Source organism: Pinus tabuliformis, chromosome 2_2, assembly GCF_031772625.1.
Source record: "Pinus tabuliformis cultivar Carrire ecotype Pingquan chromosome 2_2, CPIR1, whole genome shotgun sequence".
Classification (NCBI taxonomy): Eukaryota; Viridiplantae; Streptophyta; class Pinopsida; order Pinales; family Pinaceae; genus Pinus; species Pinus tabuliformis.
This window is the reverse complement of record NC_142300.1, coordinates 1,291,493,683-1,291,518,909: the sequence shown is the minus strand read 5'-3', so window position 1 is coordinate 1,291,518,909 and position 25,227 is coordinate 1,291,493,683. Positions and strand designations below refer to the sequence as shown.

The 25,227-nt window shown below is 35.9% G+C and overlaps 1 pseudogene; it reads left to right on the top strand.

The window, feature by feature from the left end:
* Positions 1-24,338, top strand: part of LOC149198216 (dolichyl-diphosphooligosaccharide--protein glycosyltransferase subunit STT3B pseudogene) — a 29,068-nt pseudogene extending 4,730 nt beyond the window's left edge.
* Positions 24,339-25,227: the final 889 nt, after the last annotated feature.

Below are 25,227 nucleotides of genomic sequence, written 5' to 3'. Positions count from 1 at the left end.
ATGTATGGTTATAAGTTCCTAGATATGTGTGTTGACCTAGTAATTGATGGTCATGAGTCTTAGGACTCAACGGAAGTCCTTGTCTTAGGACTTAATGGAATTCCTTGTTTTAAGACTTAATGGAAGTCCTTTTAGGATTTAATGGAATTCCTTGTCTAAGATAATAGGATGATGATATATGGAATTCTAGGGTGTTGTAGCTAAACCCTAGTGAAGTTAAATTGTCTAGTATGTGTGATATATCAATTCGAAATCTATTAAGTGATTATTAAAAATGAAAATCTATGGTTTTGCAGTTAAATCCTAGTAGTAACATTATCTAGTGTGAAATATAACAATCTAGGATCTATGTATTTAATGACTGTTGAGTTTGTGGAATTTTAGGGTTTTGGTGTTAAACCTCAGTTAATGTAAAATCTCTCAAATATGAAGATTTGAGATCTATGTAAGATTGTTGAGATTGTGAAATTGCAGTTCTAAGGTTTTGGAGTTAAACCTTAGTCGAAGTAGAAATATCTGATATATGATGACTATATGATTTGAGATTTGTGAAGAGATTGTTAAAATTTAAATTTTATGGTTGAATTTGATGATTGCTTCCAAATCTAGGGTTTTCAACTAACTCTAGTGATAGCTAGTCATGTTAGTGGTTGTTTGATGGTTAATTTAAAATCTAGGGGTTGGAACTAACCCTAGTGGAAGTCCGTCAAGTTAATGACTAAATTGTTATTGACTTTGATTGATTTGTTTGTATGAAAGCTAGGATTTATATGAATCCCTAATGAGAATTCTAGCATATGTATTTTGAAAGGTTGTTAGATACTTTGTAGATATATATTTGTGTGAATTATTTCTAGGGTTCTCTATATGCTATAGTAAGGTATGTCCCTTTGGAAGACACAATAAAAGCCTAGATGGAATGAATGTTGTAATAGTCTAGGGTGTATAACAAAGTCCCTAGCAAGAGGTTGAAGGATATGTGTCTCTTGTTTGTAATTAAGTTTGGGTATCTGATATGCATAAATATGAAATTATTCCGTCGTTCTGATATGGCTAATCATGGTTCTATAGATTAGGTTATACTTTCTATTTAAGTTGTGCAAGTGCATGAACTTCAATTTGGTGAATATGCTCATTGATGTGATAAGAATGATGATATTGATGATAACTCTAATGAAATGGTTGGAAGCCATGAAAGATTCTCCGATGTCGAGAAGGAAAAAATTGATCTCCTGGAGGAAGCATGAATAAAAGAGATCTCCCTAAGTTTAAGAGAGAGTTTGAATAAAGAGGTGCTTCCTAGTTGAGAGGGAGGGCATAACTTGGTATTAATTGAAGAAAAAACTCTGCAAGATATGTTGTTGCATGAGAAGTAGGAAGGAAAACATATGATTGAGGAATCTTATTTCAAAGGTTCAGTTGATAGTCCTACTATGGAATGTTGAGAAGCAACATCAAATTGTCTGTAAAGACCCAACAGGTTTGTATTTGATTATGTACATGTGAAAGTATCTTACTGATTGGGGTTACGTTTGAACAGGTGAATCTCTCAATTTAATAGTATGTTGGTTACCAATCAAATTTGATTGGGAGAGATTGGTCGTTCTTGATCTATCAAATCAACGAGTGTTGAAGCTTTACAAGTGAAGTATTGCCTGGGAAGACATCTGGTTGACAGTTTATGTTGATGTCTGAAGTTGGAAAGGTGTTGTTGATCAAAGAGTTATGTTTTGGATACATACCTGGATCTGTTTTTTGGTTTGATGGTTAGAAAGTAACCCTGAGGGTACCCGAAGGGGATGAAATCTTGATTCCATCTTAGTCCGACCTAGGTAGATTTCCTTGGTCAGGAATCTATTCCATGGCATTGTGGTGCCTAAATTGATGTCACTGGCTGGATAGATTGCACTGGTCAGGAATCTAGTCTATGGCATTGTGGTGCCTAAAGTTCTTCATGGTTCATGTAGTTAAGATCTTCCATTGTATTTGTACATTATGAATACCTCCCTAGTTAAGAGGGAGTGTTGGAAAATGTAACTATGTTCGGTCTTCAATAATTTACTTGAGGCATTATGTAATGTACTTGTCAAAAGAATAAAGAAAAGAATTATTATTATTATTATTATTATTATTATTATTATTATTATTATTGTGACTTATTAAAGCATGGTCTTCATGCTTGGGTGACCATATTTTACGTCCAAGTCCTGATTGTGTACTTCTAGGATTTATTTTGAATGTATAGAATTATCGTACATTTAAATAGACACTTCTTGGGCTTTTGAATCATGCAAAAAGTTTAAGTATTGAGTCAAATATGAATTATGTAACTTCCACACCATGTCGGCCTATGGGAATATTAAGTTGGTCTAAGGACCCTACTCAACCCCACAAGAAGCCTATAAAAGGAAGGTCATCGAATTCATTTGGAGCATCACTCTCTCATCAAGTTATAATTCTCTTGTAGTTGGGAAGAAGCGCGGAAATCTCTTGTTGTTGGGCAGAAGTGCTAAGTTATCTTGTAGTTGGGAACGTTTTTTTCCAGGAAGCCAAAGTGAGTTTGAATTTGGGGAAGTGTAAGGAGACAATGAAAATTGAAATTTTGGTGTCTTTCTCTCTGTTTCGTGCCCTTAGATTAGGAGACATAAGTCTTCCAAGATTCACTTTTGACGAAAGCTGCTAGTTGTCGTAAGTTTCTGCATAGTTGAAGTTGCTGGGAAGAGGTCGATATTATGGGAGGCTGACCTAGTGGGGAGAGAAGGTCTTGTCTTGGTCTAGGGTGAAGAGTCTCAAAAAATACTATTGAAAGGAAGAATTATCTTGATTTGGTTTTCCCCTCGAGGGAGGTTTTTCCCTGGCATGTGCCTACATCTTGTGTCTATGTTTTATGTGTTTCCACTTTTCGTAACTGCTTGATGAACTAAAGAAAGAAGATATAAAGAATCAAAATAATAAGAAACATCACAAGAAATTATCAAGATCAAGAAAATATTTACTGCCTTTTTCATTTTCTAACATAGTTCCTTTCAAGTATCTGAATATCCCCTTAGTTGCTGAAAAATGACTTTGTTTGGGTGTTGATTGACATCTTGCCACTAATCTGACTGCCAACGTTATATTTGGTCTAGAAGTTGTTAGGTATAGAAGATTTACTATAGTAGAACTGTAGCACTTTTGATCGACATCAGGCGATTCATCATCTACACATAACTTATTCCAGTAGTCATGTGAGTTGAGACAAGTTTATAGTCTTCCATTTGGAAGCTTTTTAGCTTATCTCTTACATATTTCTCTTGAGAAATGAATATGTCTCCAGTCTCTTGTAGGATTTGAATCCCTAAGTAGAAGGTAAGTTCTCCAATCATTGACACCTCAAACTCAGATTCAATGTCTTCAACAAACCCTTTTACTAGATGATCTTTATTTCTTCCATACATGATATCATCCAAATACACAACCACAATTAGTAATTCATTTCGATTGGCCTTTATGTATAGATTACTACAATCTCCTCCTCTCTTGAAACCCTATTTTTGAAAGTACTTGTCCAATATAGAGTACCATGCGTTTGGTGCTTGTTTGAGACCACATAGTGCTTTCTTTAACCTGCGGACATAGTTAGGCTTATGCGATAGTGAAAAAAATCTATGTTGTTCCATATAGACTTCTTCCTCAAGTTCGCCATTTAGGAAGCAGACTTCATGTCCATTTGATATACCTTGAAATCATTTTAGCACGCAAAGGCCAAAAACATCTAGATTCTTCCAGCCTTGAGATTGGTGCAAAATTCTCTTCATAATACAGACCTTCCACTTGTGAGTAACCTTTACACACTAGTATGTATTTTCTTCTAATAACTTGACCTTATTCATTCATCTTATTTTTGAATACCCATTTTGTGCAAATGAAATTATTTCCGATAGGTCTTGGTGTTAGTTCCCAAGTCTCATTCTTCTCAATTTGGTCTAACTCCTCGTTCATAGAATCTATCCAACTTTTGTCTTTACTCACCTCATCAAAGTTCTTTGGCTCTATTTGTGACAACATAACTACATGAACACATTCATATTTTCCTGCTAGTTGCCTCCATGTCTGTACTCCTTCACTTTTATCTCCAATAATTTGATTTTCAATATGATTCTTTTGAGTGTGTCTTGAGGATCCTTTTGAATGAGTCTATGTATCTTCTAATTCTTCATCTTGTACTTAACTTCCTTTACTGACATGATGATGATGGTCTAATGGATTGATAAAACCTATGCTCTTGTTCTTATTGGGTAGCTCTTTTTCAACCTTTACATATATTGATTCCATAATCTTATGTGTTCTTTTATTATAACATCCACATCCCTTACTTTTTGATCAATATCCCAAAAATATTCCCTCATCTGATCAAACATCAAACTCTCATAGATTTTCACCATTATTTTTGATATAACGCTTACTCCCAAATACTTTATAATGTTTGATTGTATTGGGTGTGGAGCATGATTATTTAGAGGTCTTTGTTTCAGCCGAATGTATACCCCAGGAAGTTTGTACACCCCTCCATGTGGGAGGGTGCGGGGGGGGGGGGGGGGGACTTGTCCCCCGCATAGGGGGCCAGGAGGACTAATCCCCCCTAGCTGGGGGCTATGGGGGCCAGCGGTTCCCTGGTGGGGGTTTCGGGGGCAGCGCCCCCGAAGCTAAAAATAGATGTAAATTTTCCTTGTAAAAGAATAGTAATTTCTATTCAATCTGGGCCATTCATTAGGCGGATGATCTAATGATAGAACTTATGTTTATTTTAGGGTTTTTTGCCCTAGAAGGCAACCCCTCTATTTGTATGAGGGCATTGTATTGAGGCTGTGTAATAGATGTGTATTCTCTGAGCGAGAAATAGAGAGGTGAGACTGAGAGAAAACAAAGGATATTACAGCGGATTTGTTGTAGGTTGTGTCTCTTCATTTTTGCTGGATAATAGAAAGGAAGGACTGGTTGTTCGAGGTGGACATAGCCCAAACTGGGTGAACCACATATATCTATGTCTCTCTCGTTTTATGCATTTTCTGTGTTTATATTTATGAAATATTCTATGTGTTCCATTGCTCTGTAATATATAATTTTCTAAGAACTAGTATCAGAGCCGAAGGTCTATTTGGCTGATAAACTCGTAGGAAAGAAGGGTTCCTCGTTCGAGTGGGAGCAATGGCGAAAGATGGTAAGTTTAAGGTTGAGAAATTTAACGGCCAAAACTTCTCACTGTGGAAGATCCAGATGGAAGATTATCTGTATCACAAAGATCTGTACGTACCATTGGGCGGAAAAACAAAGATGCCGACAGGTATGACAAATGAAGAATGGAACGTTCTCGATAGAAAGGCACTCGGAACAGTACGGTTGTGCCTCACAGCATCGGTCGCCTTCAACATTTTGAAGGAAACAACGACAAAGGGTTTGATTAAGGCGTTGGCGAAACTATATGAAAAACCCTCGACCTAAAACAAGGTATTTCTTATGAAACGGTTATTTAATATGAATATGTCAGAAGGTGGATCTGTTGTAGACCATTTAAATGATTTTAATACTGTTACAAGTCAGTTAAGTTCTATAGGGGTAAACTTTCATGATGAAGTTAGAGCTCTGTTATTCTTGTGCTCATTTCCAATAAGTTGGAATGGTTTAGTAATGGCCATTAGTAACTCTGTTTCTGGATCTAGTACTTTAAAGTTTGATGATGTTGCCAGTGCTATCCTTAGCAAGGAAATGCGACAGAAAAGCTCTGATGAGACATCGGGTAATTCTTTGAGTGCAGAGTCTAGGGGAATAAAAATTGAAAAGAGGAAAGAGCTCAGGATACCGCAGTAAATCAAGGAAAGTGTTGTGGCCAGCAACACCCCCCCCCTTGTTCATTTAAGTGTTGTCCAAAATACTAAATGAATGGGGACCCTTAGTTAAATTTTAAAGAAAAAAGCAAGAGTTTCCTTTCTTCAAAATAAGGTTACCATCATAAGCTTAGAAAGGTCTTTTGAATATTTTTAACCTAAGGCTACGATAAGGGAAATATCTTTAAAACCGTGTTGCAAAAAAGATAGGAAATGCCTCCATTTCTCTATAATATCGGTATGCGCAAGACTCTCGTGTTAAGCATAATATCGCATCGCAATAAAGTAATTCTCATAAAGAAAAACTTCAAGATTTACCGATCTGCGATAACGCCGATCGCAAGATCGCATATCGCAAAAATGAGCTGACAAGATTCAACCAACATTAAACTTCTGCAACCTGCGATGTTGCGATCGCTGCGATATTATATTCGCGTGATCTGCGATGGTGCGATTTGCGATGGCGCGATCTGCGATGTTACGTAAGCAAATCATAAATCACTTCATCACGAATCCTTCAGGCACGCCATCCAAAGAAAAGCCACTTACCATAATCTGACTCAAGATCATGCGCTTTTAATGATAGTAAATGAATTAGTTGTCAGCTATTAAATGAAATGAAGACGCGTGCTTTTGTAAAGAATTACTTCACGTAAGGTGGCATATTTGATATATCTGTTGCATTTAAAACTCTCCCATCACCTTTCTTGATCAGTCATTTCCATTTCACTCGTAATCTGCAGGAATGAAGAACTAAAGACGATTCAAAGCCAGATGCAGGAAGAAATGGGAAAGAAAAATAAAGCTCAAGACTCTGAGGCGAAGGAAAAGACGAATGAGATGGCGCCTTTGTATACAGACACAGCCTGTAACAGAGACGCAGGTATATCGACATGGGAAAGCATGTACAAACTGCTTGAAGAAGATAATCCCAGAATAATGAAAGTTGCTACTGTCGCGGGCTCACAACGCTCTTCCGAGGCGTCCTTAGAAGAGCTAGCATGTTCATTTCTTCACCGGATAGTAGCAAGGCCCAAAATTCTACCATATACGGATATGATCAAGTGGATACTTGACAATGCAGAGATGAACAACAGACGATTCAAGGTTCAAGGACATGGGCTCATCGAATCATTCGCTGCGCAAGATTTAAAGCTTATGTATCATCTTCCTGAACTGCAGGCGACTTACAATGCACAATTCGTTAAGAAATTTGCGGCAGAAAACCCAAGCCTAGCAGAGACCACCAAAGATTGGTCCAGAAAAGAGGAGCCGCTCAAAAAAGATAAAAACGGTATGTACAGCACTGGTTCCCTCACCTCTCCATATTGTTTTGCTGCGGCCATGCTTTGTAGATTGTTTGGGATGCCGGATATCAATAAGTTTTCATCTGAATGGCTACCATTAATAGATGTTGCCACAAATGCCGACATTATGGATTGGGCCAAGATCTTTTCTGATAATCTATACATGGCTATTATCAATTACCGGTCTAAAAGATCCTTGTCTCAAAGGATCTATCCTCCTTTTTATCTGTCCGCATATGTTATGGATTCTATTTGTTATGTGTCTAAATTTCCCACTATGGGTTGGAAATGAACTACCCAGGACCCATTATCTATCCATGTTTATCATAAGGTGTTATGGGATTCTCATTTCGTCCCACACTTCTACCAGATTTGTCACGGGCTTATCTTACCCTTGTATAAAATGATGTATGATGAAGACCCCCTGAGGTGCTCACCCGAGGCACAGATAGACATCATCCCCATCGCAAGATGGTTCGGGGAAGAATGGTTCACCTATATTAGAGTGTTTGGAAGCACTGTACCTCCTCATGTCCTGCCTCTGTATATCCCCGATAAACTTTTGGCTCGGGAAATTGCTTATCAAACCTATTCAGAAGGCGGCCTGACCAAAGACCTAAAAGACAAAAAGAAGGCCATATGGCCTTAGTTTCCTGTAGCTTGTGGGGCCTTCTCATTGTTCGATGTAGGACACGCTTTCACCAAAGTGGAGAATGTGACGTGTCTACAATTATTTAAATTCCCAGCAAGGCCATTTGACCCAAATGATGTTGCCCAAGATTTCACAACGAACGTCAAAATAAAAGTATTCATTGGAAAGAAAGATGTGTTTGATGATTTGTTTCAGAGTAGAAGCTCACTCCAGGAAATTTTGCGGGAAGCTCGGTCGAAGTTGTCTCCAGATGACCTCCAAAGATTCATGTTATACAGGGAAAGAAGGCTTGCCAGTGTTCCTCTAGAGAAGCTGCGACTGCCTGCCAGAGAACCAACCCCAAGCGTTAGCCTCAGTGGAAACTCTAGCACTTCGAGATCTAAATCTAACACTACGCAAGGAGTGCCTGAACATTCTAAAGGGTCTGGAAGCGACCAAGAAAAAAATGAAGAAACAGCTAAAGATACATCTCAGTCAAGTGCAATGTCGCAACAGAAAGTTATCGCCTCCCCGCCAAGAGATGTCCCCCCTCCTGTCATTGAAGCGCCACTCGTCACAACAGAACTGGACAAAGAATGGGAAACCTTCAATGAGCTGATCAATCTTGAACGGCAAGCCCCAATAACACCTGTGAACAATACACAGGTAGCGCAAGAAGTGGTTTCGACCATAGTCAGCAGTGTCACAGAAACGGAGCACATTCATGTTGCTCCACCTTCTGAGCTTCTACTTAATGTAGAAGAAATTACCCCACTAGATGTATTCTATAGTCCCCAACATAAAGTAGTTGTAAGGAGATAAAGGAAGAAAAGAAAACTAGAAAATACACTGTCGCAAGACGCTGAACATTTGGACGTCTTATGGAAAGACCCCAACAATAACCCAACTGAAAATCTCACCAAGTTGTCTCAGATCGCAGGAGCATATGCTTTTGCAACTATTGACAAGGCATCGGAAGTTCAGCAACTATTGAAAGAACAAGAAGATCAAATACAGCTACTACAATGACAGTTGCAACAAGCCAATGCTAATATTGAAGCTTCCAAACAGCTCGAGAAGTTGCAGGAAGACTTTCAGCAGATGCAGATAGGCTATCAAAGAAGTCTAGACGAGAAAGGAAAACAATTGAAAATTCTACAAGAAATGCATAAAGATGAGCCTAAGCTTGCGGAATTTATTTCAGAATCTATTGGCTTAAATGAGCAACTACTGCAGCAACAGGAAGAGTTGGGACGTAAGATATCACAGTGGAGTCACTATTGCGAGCTGAGCGATAAAATCACCAATCAAGTGGTAGACTTGCGGAGTGACTATGATCAGAGTGACAGACGAGTGACGGAATACTTAGCTTGGCAGGATGAAGATGAAGGGAAAAGAGCAAGTGCACCCAGAATAAACGAGAATCATAAAGAATTGCTCTTTAATAAATGGGACGATCAAATCAGGCAGGCGGAACAAGCAGCGGAGACAGCGTCCACGCAAGCAAACATTCTTATCGACTGTGTAAATGAGAATTTACACAGAGCCAACTTAATCGAAGAGACCACCCCGGGGTACCTACCAAATAAGCTACGACTGGAAGCAGAATGGAAGCAGAAGGCACAGGAAAAGGGAAAAGCGATCCAAGCATTAAACAGGTTGAATTGGGAGTGTTACTGGGCATACTTGGTCAAGCCGCATAGTCAATGGATGACTGTGAAATGCATCATAAACGCGGCCGAAAAAGTAGTGCCAACTCTCATAGATGTTGTTTTCGCAGCCCAGCTCAGTGCAAAAGTCAACCAGCCGACTCTCCTCAAGCCCATGATGAACACTTGCAACTTTAAAGACCAAGTTCAGAAGTAGCCTTATTTTAGAATGTTGTTTTTTCTTTTAAATTAGATTAGAAAAAGGACGGTCATTTGAAAACCGCATCCTAAATTTTGTAAAAACACTATTATTAGAATTAGGAAGTAGTATTTTAACCCTTCTCATGCATTTAGAGAAGGGTCCAGAAATTTGTCAAAAACTTGTCCTCAAAACATGCACTTCTGCACCCTCAGAGGAGGTTTTGATGAATGGATGGATCGAGATTTATTAATGTTTGCATTTTAATGTCTGCTACTGATGTTGCACTTTTGTACTCTTAGTAGATGTTAGAAGAAGTAGAAATAAATCATTTTTGCTTGAAGCTTATGAGTAGGATTAGTCATAAATGGTACTTTTATCTCTTGGTCATTTCTACTTATATTCTTAAAGTGATATACAATTTTCAGTTGTTTATATGTTACTGCATGAATGTATGAGTTACCATTTGGCACTTCTGTACAATGGAGTCATTTATTTATGTCTGATATATGAATAACTTATTATGCGATATGCTGTTCACAACTGTTTTGCCTAACTTTTTATACAAAGTGGTTTATCTTAATTGATTTCTATTCTTATGATAGCTGAATGATCTTTATTACCAGTTATTGTTTGAAATCTCTTTAGATTGCATAATAAAAGAAATACACCCCGGGTTAGCGTAGATTAGATGTGTTGTTTCTCATTAGATTACAATAGCATAGAGTTAGTTTAGAAGTTTGAATTAAATTAGCTTTAAGTACTCTTAGATCATCATCATCCAACTCTACACACACACACACCCTTAGATTGGGCAACTGGTCCCATTATCCCCAGTCGAACCCGCTATATCAAATGGATAAGGAGCTGCCAACCAAGGTCTGGACTAGGTGGGTATCCCCCTTGTTGTCGACCTGATTTTCGGGGCTTCAACAGAAAGGCAGATCCAAGTCTAGATCGAGGATAGTGTGCTAGAAATGTGGAAAGAAAGGACACCTAAAGAAAGATTGTAGATCTCATAAGGGAAAAGAAGGAGATGCACAGCAAAAAACAATCATGAAGCAAATGTGACAGGTGAGGTGTTACAAGATGCTTTGATTCTTTCTTTCGAAAATATTACGGATTCCTGGGTGGTAGATTAAGGGGCATCATTCCATGCCACACCTGATAAGAAATACTTTCATGACTTTTTTCAAGGAGATTTTGGACAAGTCCGTTTGGGTGATCATAAACCCTATAAAATTGTTGGAATGGGTAAGGTTCTTGTAAAACAGCAAAATGGAAACCAATGACTACTAAAGGAGGTAAGGCATGCTCCAGATCTGAAGAAAAATATGATTTCAACAAGGTAGTTAAGCAGTGAAGGTTCTGTGACAACTTTCACAGATAAAGCTTGGAAGGTCACCAAAGAAGCCCTGGTAATATCAAAAGGCGAAAATGTTGGTACATTGTATTTATGCAATGGTATTTCTAACTCTGTTAATGCTTTAACTTCCAAAGGAGCAGATGTAGCATTATGGCATCATAGGCTCGGACACGAGTGAGAAGGGGATGAAGATTCTTCACTCAAGGAATTTGTTGTCCGATTTGAAGAATGTTGATTTGGATTTCTGTGAGAATTGCATTTATGGAAAACAGAAGAGAATCAGATTTCTTAGAGTTGGGAAAGAAAAGAAGAGTGAAAAATTAGAGCTTGTGCATACAGATGTATGGGGACCTGCTCAGGTATCATCTCTCAGTGGCTCTCATTATTATGTTACTTTTATTGATGATGCAACTAGAAAAACTTGGATTTATTGTATTAAGAATAAATTTGATGTATTTGATACTTTCAAGAAATGGAAAGCTTTGGTTGAGATTGAGACAAGAAAGAAATTGAAGTGTCTCAGATCAGACAATGGAGGTGAATATTGTAGCAAAGAGTTTGATAGGTACTGTTCATAGCATGGAATTCACAGAGAGAAGACAGTTCCAAGAGCACCACAAGGAAATGGTGTGTCAGAAAGGATGAACAGAACAACCATGGAGTGTGCAAGGTGCATGAGATTGCATGCAAGATTTCCTTTAAAATTTTGGGCAGATGATGTAGAGACTGTTGTTTATCTAATAAATAGAGGGCCTTCAAGTTCCTTGGATGGTGGTGTTCCATAGGAAGCATGGACAGGAAAAAAGGTAAACTACTCTTTTTTAAAGCCTTTTGGTTGTGAGACTTTTGTCCATATTAATAAAGAAAATAGAACAAAGCTTGAGGCAAAATCAAAGAAATGTACCTTTATTGGATATGGTGTTAATGATTTTGGTTATCGCCTATATGATTATGAAAATCACAAAATCATTAGGAGAAGATATGTAATATTCAATGAAAAGGTCTTGTATAAGAATCAGTTGCATGAAAAGAAACAGGAAAAAGAAAACAAGGAATACATAGTTCTTGATGAGATCACAGAAAAAGTAAAGGTGCATGAAAATAATAATAATCAACAACCACCACAACAACCACCACCACAACAGCAACAGGAACCCCAAACACCTAAAAGTGGTGTTAGAAGATCTACCAGGATAAGTATACCCCCTGAACGATACTCTCCTTCATTATATTATTTATTGTTGACTAATTCTGGTGAACCTAAATGTTATGAAGAAGCAATGCAGGTTGAAAGCACAAAGAAGTGGGAGCTAGCCATGGAAGAAGAGATGGACTCCTTAATGCATAACCAGACTTGGGACTTAGTCAGGTTGCCTGCAGGTAAAACTGCATTGCAGAATAAATGGGTTTACAGGCTAAAGGAAGAAGATGGAGGAAAATAGAGGGATAAAGCTACACTTGTGGTGAAGGGGTTTGCATAGAAGAAAGGTATTGATTTTGATGAAATATTTTCTCCTGTTGTTAAAATGACTTCAATCAGAACTATTTTAATTCTAGTAGTAGTTGAAGCTTTGCATCTTGAGCAGTTAGATGTAAAGACAACCTTTCTCCATGGGGATTTGGAGGAAGAGATATATATGCAGCAGCCACAAGGATATGAGGTAAAAGGGAAGGATAAACTAGTGTGCAGGTTGAAGAAGAGCTTGTATGGCTTAAAACAGGCTCCAAGGTAGTGATATCTAAAATTTGACAAGTTTATGTCTGAACAAGGTTATACTAGATGTCACTCTGATCATTGTGTTTATCTGAAAAAGAAAAATGATGGCAGCTACATTATATTGTTATTGTATGTGGATGACATGCTTGTTGCAGGGTCTAACATGCAGGAAATAAATGTGCTCAAAATAAAATTGGCAAATTCATTTGCAATGAAGGATTTGGGAGCTACAAAACAAATCCTTGGTATGAGAATAACTAGAGACAGGAAAAATCGCAAATTAACATTGTCTCAGAATGAGTACATACAAAAGGTGTTGAAAAGATTTAATATGCACAACGCAAAACCAGCTAGTACACCTTTTGCTAGCCATTTTAAACTTAGTAAGGAAATGTGCCCAAAGACCCAAGAAGACATGGATTATATGTCTAAAGTTCCATATGCATTAGCAGTTGGAAGCATAATGTATGCAATGGTCTGCACAAGGCCTGATATTGCACATGTAGTGGGAGTTGTAAGCAGGTACATGAACAATCCAGGAAAGGGACATTGGATGGCAGTGAAATGGATTCTCAGATATTTTAAAGGTACCAAAAATCAAGCATTATGCTTTGGGGGTTCAAACATTTATCTACAGGGATATGTTGATGCAGATATGGCAGGTGACAGAGATAACAAGAGGAGCACTACAGGATATGTATTTACTGTAGGTGGAACAACTCTCAGTTGGGTTTCAAAAATCCAAAGTGTTGTTTCACTTTCAACAACAGAAGCAAAGTATGTTGCTGCTACAGAGGCTAGTAAAGAAATGATTTGGTTACAAAGGTTTATGGGTGAATTGGGTAAGGAGCATGATATGGGCACGTTATACAGTGATAGCCAAAGTGCCATTCATCTTGCAAAGAACTCAAAATTTTACTCCAAGACTAAACACATACAACTCAAGTACCATTTCATACGATTAATGTTGGAAGATGGAGAGTTGAAGCTGCAAAAGATAAACACTAGCTAGAATCCTGTAGATATGCTAACAAAAGTTGTAACCAGGGAGAAACTGAAAATATTCCCAGTTTCAATTGGTCTTCAAGGATGACGATGAAGATGAGAAACAGTCAGGTCCAAAGAGGAGGCATTGTCCAGCAAATGAAGTAGTGGTGGAGTTGCTACAATAATTCTCCAAGTGGGAGATTATTAGGTGTGGAGCATGATTATTTAGAGGTCTTGGTTTTAGTCGGATGTATACCCTAGGAAGTTTGTACACCACTCCACGCGGGGGGGTGCGGGGGGGACTTGTCCCCCCTGTAGGGGTCCAGGGGGGCTAATCCCCCCCGGCTGGGAAGTCCGGGGGCCAGCAGTCCCCTAGCTGGGGTTTTGGGGGTAGCGCCCTAGAAGCTAAACACAGATGTAAAATTGCCTTATAAAAGTACAGTAATTTCTAGTCAATCTGGGCTGTTCATTAGGCGGATGATCTAATGGTAGAACTTATGTTTAGTTTAGGGTTTTTGCCCTAGAAGGCAAGCCCTCTCTTTGTATGAGGGCATTGTATTGAGGCTCTGTAATAGATGTGTATTCTCTGAGCGAGAAATAGAGAGGTGAGACTGTGAGAGAAAATAGAGGATATTACAGTGGATTTGATGTAGGTTGTGTCTCTTCATTTTTGCTGGATAATAGAAAGGAAGGACTGGTTGTTTGAGGTGGACGTACCCCAAACTAGGTGAACCACGTATATCTGTGTCTCTCTGGTTTTATGAATTTTCTGTGTTGATATTTATGCAATATTCTATGTGTTGCATTACTCTGTAATATATAATTTTCTAACAGAATGAAGTTGTCTTACCATGCCATAGTTCATAAGGTTTCTTATCACAGTTTGGTTTGAGATGCCTTATTAAGAATATGTACCGTTTTATGTACTGCCTTTGCCCAATAGGTTTAAGGAATGTTTCTTTCTTGCATCATGGCTATGGCCATTTGCTGAACAAATGTATTTTGTCTTTCTGCAACTCCATTCCGTTGAGGTGTGTCTGCAATAGTATGTTGTCATTTTATGCCAAATTCATTACACAGATCAGCAAACTCATCTGAGGTAAATTCACCTCCTTTGTCTAACCTTATGCACTTTATCTTGCATCCTTTTTGATTTTCTGCCAATGCCTTGAATGTTTTAAATTTCTCAAATTCTTCCGACTTATTTCTGCGAAACTCCATCCAAGTCAATCTCGAATAGTTATCAATTACTAGTATGGAATATTGTTCTCCTCCTAGTGCTTCTGTTCTGGAAGGCCCACACAAATCCATATGAACTGTCTGCAAAGGCTTACTACTTGATAGTTTGTCTTTGACTTTAAATGATGTTCATGTTTGTATACCCATTTGACATGACTTGCAAATAATGTTTTGAGGCTTATTTAATGTTGGTAGATCTCTATCTGCACTCTTCTTATTGAGTCTGATGATGTGATCAAAATTGGGATGCCCTAATCTCCTATGCCACAGCTAGGATTCATCTTGTTTGCTAATGTAGCATTCTTCACTTTCTTCCTTCAAGATATATACATTATTCTCAGTTCAAACTCCTTTAGCCAAACCATCTACCAAAAATACACCTTGAGCCTTTTCTCTTCCATTGTTTAGACCTACTATACCCTTTCCTCTAATTCTTCCTACTCCATCATTGTTGAATGTGACATTTCCAGTATTATTTTCATTTAGGGAAACAAACTTTTTTTTATCTCATGTCATATGTCTAGAGTTTCCACTGTCCGCATACCATTTATTGTTTTGATCTTGAGCATACAGAACTAGGTCACGTATACCAGGTTTCATTTCTTCTACCTTATTTCTCCATTGCATGCATCCATTTGTTCTAAAAATATTTTGAGATAATAATCTATTGTGTTTAAGCTGACATTGATATGACTTGTACCCAAATTTGTGACAATAGAAACATTCAGTGATATCAAGGAGAGGAGAAAATGCATTTTTGTCTAGATTCATGTTTGTTTTAATGTTTGTGAATCCTTTCTTTCTTATCTTAAAATTTCCCAAATAAATTCTTTTGAAATAAGCTCTACAATTTATGGCTTTATGTCCAAAATTTTTACAGCAGTACCATAAAACAGATATTTTGATAGGGTAGTGGATGTTGTTTGAGAATCTAACCATGTTGACATTTGATAACCCTGTCTCCTAAAGAAGTGTGGCTTCTCATAGATTGTTGTTTTATTTTCCATTTCTTTTGCCTTCTATACTTTTCTGAAAATGTTTCTTTGTATTTGTTCCTTTGATGTTAAAGCGTTGCTCAAATTTTTTCTCTCAGATTGATGTGAGTTGTCATCCTCTCCCCTAGAAACTTTTACAAAGGTGATTGTTCTTTTCTCCTATGTCTTGGATTTAATAGATTCTCCTTCATAGCCTAACCCAATCTTTATGAGTGGAGACTTGTGAGCATTTAATATCACATCCATTTTTTCAGGCGCCTTCATATGTTGAATATTCATGTTTAGTTCAGTTTGAGCCTTCTCTAGCTTATTCTTCAGACTTACCACCTCTTCTTCCAATCTTTCGCACTCTTGGCTTTTCTTTTTTATTTGCTTCATTAAAATGTATTCAATATTCTTTGCTTCTTCAAGTTCAAATTTCAACTTGATAATGTCTTCTGAATTTGATTATTATTTACATATTTCAATAGGATCTCTTTATGCTTCCTATTCTTTAGTTTAATCCTTTCTATTTCATCTAGGGCATTAATTAACTCCTCCTCAAGGTATAACTCACCTTCCTCTTCTTCTGCATATTCTTGGAAATCCTTTTCAGTTATTCCAAGGCCATCAGCATGAATTCATTGGTTCCATATTCACTAGAGGATTCATTGGAACTTTTAGATCCACTGTTATCTTCTTGAGCATAGAAGCTTTTTCTTTTGAATTTCCTCTCTTTCTGCATTTTTTTAGCTTTGTTCTTCTATTTCCCTTTACGTTGATTTTCTTATTTATTATAAAGAAATTTTGATGCACAATTTCCCACTCTTCCACAATTAAAGCACTTCAATGGAAGTTTTCCTTTGTAATTACCTATGTCTTTCTTCAACCTTTTGACAAATTTTGCTTCTTCTTCATCAGAACCTGAGCATGAACACTCCTTCTCTTCTATGGGCTTGTCACCTTGAAAGTGTCCTCTCTACTGGCTTCCTTTGCTTTTGGAATCCTCATCTCATATGATGTCAAAGAGTAAATTAGTTGATCTATGTTCAAAGTTTCAAAGTTTGTGGTCTCTTCTATAGTTGAAACCTTAAGATTGAATTTAGAAGGAAATGACCTCAATATCTTTTTCTGTATTCAAGCTTCTGTGATCCATAATGAATTAAGCAAAGTATTTTAGTAGAAATCACATAAGAAAAAATTTTGGCCGATGCGTTTCAAACCAACAAGTGTGGTTCATCATGAGGACCCAATGAAGAGGCAGACCATGGAAAAGGCTTAAATAGAGAGCAATGTAGAGACATAATTTCCAAGTAACGGCTATATTTGAACAATAATATTTAAATTATGATATTAATTTATTAATATATTAAAAAAAATATTATTAATGTTATATTAAACGACTAGTTTTTGAAAAATAATATTTAAATAATGATATTATTTTATTATTTTATTAAAAATATTAATAGGTAACGACTATATTAAACGACTAGTTTTTGAAAATTAATATTTAAATAATGATATTAATTTATTAATTTATTAAAAATATTAATAAGTAATCGCTAGTTTTTGAAAAATAATATTTAAATTATGATATTAGTTTATTAATTTATTAAAAACAGATATTAATAAGTAACTGCTATATTAAACAGCTAGTTTTTGAGATATAAGATTTAAATTAATTTATTAAAAATAAATAAATAAATAAAATAAAATAAAAGTCAAACTCTATAGAAGGAGGGAAGTCAAAAATTATAAAAACAAGTCAAGACCCTAATTGAGACAATATCATTTGATAAATAAAAAAATTAATGAATATAAAATAAACTAAATTATAAATAATTAATGGAAAAATAAATAAAATAAAGCAAATATATACACAAGTCAAAAGAAATATATATATATATATATATATATATATATATATATATATATATATATATATATATACACACCCACACACAAAGAAAAGTAATCTTTGTTTGTGTCTCCTAGGCCCATCATGATATTTACGACTTCATCAAATCTTAAAAAGAATTTAGCTATATCTTCATCTTCATTCATTTTTAAGGTCTCAAACTGTGATCTATACACTTGTAATGGGCCATCTTCACCTTTTTATCTCCTTCATGAATATTTTTTGATTTAACCAAGATGTCTTTGGTTGTCTCACAATGAATTAATTTGAACCTCAAACTCATGTAGACCACTTAGAAGTGCATTCATAGCTTTTGCATTATCTATAAAATTCAGTTTGGAACCTTTGGCATTTTAGGCTGAAAATGATGTGAAGGAAAGATGCTACTCCTTATGACATCAGGTTTTTGTAGGCTAAAACCTATAAGAGGCTCATACCTCAAAGGAAGATCCAACTCCCACAAATGTTCTGTAGGCTATAGATCACAGCAGGCTCCTACCTCAACAGGCTAGAACCTATTATTTTTCGAGCTACAATATAGAAAGGGGTAGAAATATCTCAAGCACAACATCAAGTCACAAATGTTGGTTACCAGATTCACATGTTTTGTTGTCAAGTCTACTATTGCACTACTTCACCTTTTCCACTTTGTGTCTCTTCTATTTTACTCAAAAACTTTCTTATGCAGATTGGTTTTTTCTCAAAAATACCTTTTTCCATTCCACATTTTATATTTTATGAGCAAGCCTTATTGGTTGCTTTTATTCTTTGTAGGAATATGAAATGAGGCATTGTCTCTTGGTCTTCCAAAAAAAAAAAATTGTTCATAAACTTGTCTCTTCATTTTCAATTTTAGAAAATTAATTTGTAACATAAACTAGAGCTGAAATAAAATCGCTCAACCAATAATGATTATTTTGTATCATACATTTTCTGTTCAATTAAAACATTTATTTTTCAACTTGTGTCTCAATATTTTATGTTCCATTTGACAATGTTTAGCATTTACATTGATTAGCATAACCTTTTCACTTCACATCACCTTCATCCTTTTGCATTCAAACATAAATTATCACCAATTCAACATTCAACATACATGTGATCAATGACATCAATGCCAACGTTACCAACATAAAGATTAAAAAAACTACTTTTTCAACTAATACCTTCGACTTATCATCCTATTTTTCTACTCAAATTTTGAGTGGGAGAACATGTTGGATGCATAATTTAATTCCTCATCGAAGGATTACCCATGTTGCACAGTTTCGATGGACCCTACTACACAAAAAATGAGAAATACATGAAAAAACATTATTGCAATCACATTTTTCATGTTTCCCATTTTTCGTGTAGCATGGTACATCAAAAGTATGCAACATGGGCACTCCTTCGAAGAGGATATTAAATTATGCATCTAATGAGTTCTCTCACTCGAAATTTGAGTAAAACCTAGGGAGATAAGTAGTAGCTTTTTCTTTTTTCCCTCTAAAATTTGATGATGTAACATAATATTATTTTATTATTTCGAAAATTATTTTACACTGCTCCTTAGGAGGCCCATTTTAGACCTCAAAATTTTTCTAATGATGAGATTAATAACATACCCCAAAACCAAAGTAATCAATAGATCCATCATCACATAGAGGAAACCTTTGGAAAATTCCAATTTTTTAGAGATCAACGTGGGTATCTAGTACATATCAGTGCAATGAACATGGATAGTCTCATCTTGAAAAATACATAATATGATTTTGACACATTGTCTCTCACAACAAAGTGTGATGATCGTGAAACTCAAGAAAAATTTTAAAAACTTTGAAAATATTTAAAAGATCTACGTTTTTAGAGTCAAGTCGGTTTGCGAGAGACTTGGGAAAATTTTGACTTAAGAAAATAAGTAATACTATCGAGGAACAACTTGTTTCCCATTGGAATTGTTAATTTTGTTTGGTAGACAAATTTCTCTTATGGATAAGATCAATCTCCCAAGGTTTGGAAACCAAACACTAGAACAAAACAATCAAATACATATATACATTCTCTATGTTACCATCAAATTATAGATGTAAGATTGGCTGAATGGTTCATACCTTTTTCAAAATACTTGTTGTTGTTGTTGTTTTTTATATCTTTTGATCTCATTCTCAATGCTCCAAGAAAATATCTGCAAATAAACAAACATAGAAATTATCAAAGCATGTGATACATAAATGATTTACCATAATATATACAAGTGATCAAAGAATCTCATAACAATCACCATAACAATGAATGTTAGAAAGAAATATGCACTTGTATTAATAATAAAAAGGAGTTAGTTACAATCAAAGCCTTGATGTTGATAGCTCCTCCCAAGAGCCCTCAATTCCAACCTTGCATTCAAAAACATTCAATGTATACTTCAGTAAAGAGGAAGTATAGTTTCAAGACTAAAAAGTCCAACCCCTTTTCATTTGAGTGAGTTGTATTTGTAGGACAACGATGGAAGTTTGAGATCCACTTACATAGGAGTTAGATCCCCAATGGAGGGAATGGGATCCACTATCGTAGGGATGAGATCCATTATGGTAGGAGTTCAAGCCCATATCCTCACCGCTTAGAAAGATACCTTCACGAGGCTTCTAGAATGGAAGCTTTGTAACCTTTTTTATTTTTTACCTAAGTAAAAATACTATGCACTTCTAATGAAGGAAAGCGGCGATCATGTCACAATACATTTATTATGCAAGATTCAACATCATGGGTTGTAATACTAGCACCTAAAATGATCTCCAAAAATAGGGTTTTAATGATATGTAATCTAGCTTTCTTATACTTCATGGAGAGGTATTTACTCCATATTTCTTAGGGATTGATGACAACTGTTATTTGGAAGGCTAAAGATAAAGATTTTACATCATTTGCATGGATGTGACAAATTAGTGTGCAACATGAATCCTTAGTCTAGAAAATGCAGTAGCGGTGAAGTTTTTGTAATTAGTCTCCAAATGGAAGATTGTTGGTTGTGGAGCCTGATTATCTTCCTTATTCAAGGGTATTTCTTTTAGTTATGTTTGGATCCAAATTATTAATGGGGAAGGGTGTAGGGGTGATTCCCTCCTACTATTTTCATCAAGGTGTCTATGGGGGCTGAAAATCATCTTTTAGATCCCCCTATTATTGTCACAAATAGCAGAGACATGCATGTGTGGATTGTATCTATGATTTGGAAGTTCATCATCATAAATTTACAAGGTTTAAAAGTCATTTCAAATGCTAACAACCTCCAATGATTCTAGGAAACTTCAGTCACACCTAGAAGGCTATACCTTTTGTTGGAATAGGGAATAGCTTGAAGGAGTCTCATTGGTCCAAGAATTGTTTTCAAATGCAAAGCATTCAAAGAATGTCTAGTTGTGTCAATATGTGTTTCTTTCAATGGTGTAGGCCTTAAGAGATTGTCTTAGATTTATGGCTTAACTATACAATAATACTATGCTATGTAATGATATCAAATCATTAGGCATTTTTTAATTGTTGGATAATAGTGGAGATAATCCTTCAACCACTTCCTCTTGAATGAATAATTAGTAGTTAGATCTTACAAAAACCTCCAATATCTATTAAAGAAATAAACACTATTTTATTAAGTGAACTGGAGCTAATATTGAATATCTTCTTAAAGATTGTTTCATTCATTCTTCTTTGTTTATAGTTTGTATGCCTAGTCTTCCATCCAATTTCAACGTGAATCTCGTGACAATTTGCTCTCTTTTTAGCACTATCAAATTTCTTCTATTTCATATAGTAAATAGGCCATTTTAATATTTTATATTATGGTTTATCCGAATGGAAAGTGATATCCACCAATGATATTGAATGATGTAGCTCAAAAAGACACCAAAAATACAATAAATAATGGGCCTCACCTTTCAAAAAGATGGATTCGTCAACCATGATGTAGTTGTGATGAATTCAATGTGTGTATTTTTTTATCATTGTTTTTTTAGAATAATTTCAAGAAATGTTTTGTGATCTCTCCTCTCTCTCATCATTCAAGCCTCCCAAAACTTATACCCTGAGATCTGGATGAGTGGTTGGAAAGAAAGTTACATCTCTGTGGAAATTAGGTTTCATAAGGGTTTCTAGCCTCCCAAAACTTAAACCCCAAGCTCTAGATGAGTGGTTTTAGAGCAGATCATAACTCTATTGAAATTGGGGTTTTATAAGGGTTTCTAGGGTGGAGCCGTTAGCTTCATTCCATAACTTGTCCCATCTACAACTTTTTGGATACCCTTTGTTGAGAATACCCTTAGTTGATGCTTCTTGCCTCATGGCTTGCTTCCACAATTATAGAACCATAGTTTCACATATGAAACCATGCACACGAGATTCATTGAGTAGAAACCCTAGAAAACTCGGGAATAGTTGTGATTATTATATTAATGTAATGACTAGGAAATTTAAAATAGAATTGAACTCTGTAATGACACCTCTAAGCCTAAAGTTTGAAACCCTGTAACTCTTCGTGAGGAATTTTAGGCTCACAACCAAACAATAGGAGCTACTATTGCAGATGGGGATTCTTTGTTTGGTATATGTCCTCACATTTATAATGAGGATTTTCAGTGTGCTTCAATATGAAAGAATGATCCATGAGTCCAGTTCGTATTTCAACTATATAAGCACTTTGTACTTGATGTAAAAAGGTTTCTATGAAATCTAGAATTGGCTCCATTTTGAGAGCTGGTATCCCTTGGGTAGAATCATTTGAGGAACCCTTTACCCTGGTCTTCTAGTCATTGCCTCTTCTTTATTGGACTCTCATATTTATTTTCTTGGCAATGAACATAAGTCTGTGTGTTGATGGCACCATTTTTTTGTCGAATACCACTCTAGTTGGTTATTTTTTTGGTAAGGATATTTTGGATTCTGGCACCAAACTTGCGGAAACATCTTTGATTTCCATTATTCCCTCATATATTTCTTAGTATTTTTTTGGATGTATGATAATTAAGGGGTGGCGATATTTTCCCTACTTTTAACTTTCTACTTGTTTGTGAAGGTTGTCAAAACTAGATCCCTGGCCTAGTCGGTCGCGTCGACTTTCACTTAATTTTATGTGATCTATCTGAGGAGGTTATATTCCAATAATTAATTAATTCCAATCTATGTTGTGGCTCTTCTAGTGACTAGGAGATATTCATTTCTATTATGCATCACATACAATTGCATGTATATCCCGGAAATGTTTGGTGTGATAAAGATCTGATTTGTATTGTTTAATGAGCATGTGTAGAATGGAGAACACATGGTTGCCATGGGATTCTTGTTCTTGTTGCAAGTATTTTACTTTGTAGACCAGGTTAAACATAACCTAGATGACCCAAAACTCTTTCAAGCCTTTTTGAAGATAATTGTGACTAGCGCAGTAAGAGTATGGCACTTAACACTTGGACTTGGCATGACATCATATATCTCCTTGCATTGGGTTTTTCTACTCCCTTCTTGATCCAACATATGTAAAATATTATATACCATCCATTGCCTCTATTTCAGAGCATTAACCAATAGTTTGATCATCATTTATGGTTGAGTTTCACATCTTTCTTTTCTTCTTCCCAACAAGGCTCTACTTTTTTTTCAAAAGATTTACAGATGACACTATTTTTGTTGTGCTATATGGTCTTACTAGTTTATATTGATTTATGGTTCATATAATCCTTGTCATAGCTCTAGTCATGTGTCTAATCAGTGCTATAGTAATATCTTCACCTGTGAAAAATTGTGGAAAAATATGGCCATTCTGGTTCATAGTAAGCCTAATTTTTCATCTACGACTACCCATAAAGGCTCAAGTAATTTAAAGCCATCTGCAAAGGTTTCTACAAATCAAGGATTGTCATTCTAGAGAAAAGGTACAAGAACCATATTCTTAGGTGTACCTTACTTACTTATGAGATATCTCACCCATTGCACTTAGGTGAAATCAAAGGCATATTCATCTCCCTCTATTGTTCTTGTTGTTAGTGGTACCCATGGTGAAAGGGTTATCTTTGATGGAAATAGTGAAGCATACTTTTGGATATAACAAAATACACCTGTTGATGTCAAGGTAAAGTCATGATGGGACTATATATATTAAATTGCAACGATGGGAAACAAAACTATTATTATTGACAACAATATATGGAACAATACACACATTGTCATTGTTTTGATTATCTTGTTAATTGAGAGTATTGTGTTGACAAAGGGGTAGCTCCTAAAATGTTATATTGTCTTATGTATAAATTATGCTACTAGATTTTCGGAGCTTGGTACTGAGTATGATAGGGCTACTAGGTGGGATTGAGCCGAGGGGGTTCAAATAGGAAACAAAAATGTGAAATTTGAGTACTTGGAGGGTGCCTTTACAACAACTAATTGGATAGTGATATTTTACAAATTGAAGCCACTAGGATTTCTACCATACCTTGGCATACCCAAAGAAGAACTATCTTGAAGTCCATTTTCTACGCCATATACTGGTTGCATCACAGTTGGCCCAGGAGTATTACAAGGTAATTTTATCCTTAGACCTTAATTCATCAAGGTTATGGCTCACCCAAAAACCCACAATTATGAGTTAACAACACAAAACCCTTCTCTAGGCTTGCCAAACTTTAAAAACTTATTAAGGGAAACCCTTTATGCACTTTATCACATCATGTGAATATTGCATAGGGTAAATATCATCATCATATAACATGTACTCGCCTTGAGGGACTCAGGTAGATTTGAGCTTTGATAATGACAACTTTGACATGGCAAGACAAACAACATGAGCTAAACCTTGGGGCTATCTATCTACCTATTTATATATCTATAGAGGAGTATTTGTATTAATAGGCAAAATGGTTGTGACATTGTTATGTAATGTTGATAAATTCCATTTCCTTATAGAGCTATAAGTATAAAGAATGAGAATCATAACATTTTCAAAATAGTGTAAGCTACAAATATTGCAGGGCTTTTAGTCTAGATTTTGCAAGTTTAACTTCTTATAAACCTTTTGTAAGGGGAAAAATATATAAATATAAATTGGCAAGAAACTTACATCATTTGACTTAATGACTATGGTCTCCTCATTGGTGTTTTCAACCTCCTCCTAATATATGATATGTACCCCACGGTCGATAGAGTCTTTAAGGAGTACTTCCAGTGGAGAGAGCTTCACATGATTTGCAAGGCAGGTAAGGAGGGCCCAAACAATAGTCTAGAGAGAGACATTTTATTCATTTGCATTCCCTCTTAATATGGTGAGAGAATTGTTAGACTTTATTACCATTGATGAAGAGTTAGAATGTATTTAACAACTTGAACATAAAGGAGGTTATGAGCTATATCGATGT